This window comes from Oratosquilla oratoria, chromosome 6 (assembly GCF_046742065.1).
Source record: "Oratosquilla oratoria isolate Oo_2021 chromosome 6, ASM4674206v1, whole genome shotgun sequence".
Taxonomy (NCBI): Eukaryota; Metazoa; Arthropoda; class Malacostraca; order Stomatopoda; family Squillidae; genus Oratosquilla; species Oratosquilla oratoria.
In genome coordinates, this window is record NC_134782.1 from 66,560,468 (window position 1) to 66,561,713 (window position 1,246).

Consider the following 1,246-nt stretch of genomic DNA (forward strand, 5'->3'; position numbering starts at 1 on the left):
CGTGATAATTAGCACGGGGTCACTAAATAATGATGCCTTGTACCAAGTATTAATGCGTATTGACGTTCGTATTTGCACGTGAATATGCCATAGATATGATAAAGACTATAAATCAAGCAAAACCATTGATTGACATTGCATATATAGATTTTTCAATAATGCTAAAAGAAGCCATACCCCGTGCACCCAGTAACCTGTCGGGACGAAATAATTACCTCGCCTGTCAGCTTACACTTCATAGAATGGAACGCAAAGTTTAAGCCCAGTATATACTACCAACAATGTTTTGAAAATGTGAGAACTTGAGTAATGGCGTGAATGATGAATCAAAGCATGCACAGAAAACAATGGAGATGTCAATGCTGTGAATAGCACTGAAACAGTGCGCAAAGGAAAACTGACCAACAGGCCCGGCTAAAGTAAAGTATGAGAGGTGGTATAAAATCAGAAATGGAAATATTTGAGACAAGTAGAAAACAATGTAATGTTTATTTCATGTACATGCACTTGAGGAACAAGGAAAAACTACCAACGCAGTATAGACGGTGTAGGGGAGACCTGATTGAAATCTGGAAGCACTAATCAGTACGAGGAGCAGTTGTATCCAGCATCTTTCAGGCCCCTGTACAGCCCCAGTCTGTTACACAGTAGGCAGCTTTACCAGCATCATCCAGCAGACGGCGTGTATGGAGTGCAGCGCAACAGCTTCTACTACAGAACGACTACTGTGTGGAACAACTCCCTGCCGAGGTTGCTGAAGCGACAACACTAAATATGTTTAAAAACCGCCTTGATAGCCACTGGGAAAACCAAGATATCAAATTTGGCCCGACCAAACCGCCACCACAGTCTGGTCAACGCACTGAACATCATGTGAGCGCAGCATAGAGTCATCACCGACTGGTCTGCGATATGTACTTAGTGTAAGTGTAGAAGAAAATGTAAATTGCAAGCACTGGGTAGTGTGGCTGAAAGCAAACTTTTGTATTATTCTTATACAGTTACTGGTAGAAAATTTCCATTGACATCACAGCAGATGATGTTAATAGTAAAGCGCAGCGGGAAAATAAGAGAATTGGCCAGGATATAAAATTTTCTTCTGATGGCACCAAAAGTCACTAAAAGTCTTGAAGTTGACGATTCGGCAAGGTACTTCCTATCTCACTTTTTTTTTTTTCTTTTAACTAATTGGGAATGGATGCCAAGAGAAGATTGTATGAAGGGTTGATTGTGATGACAACACTGT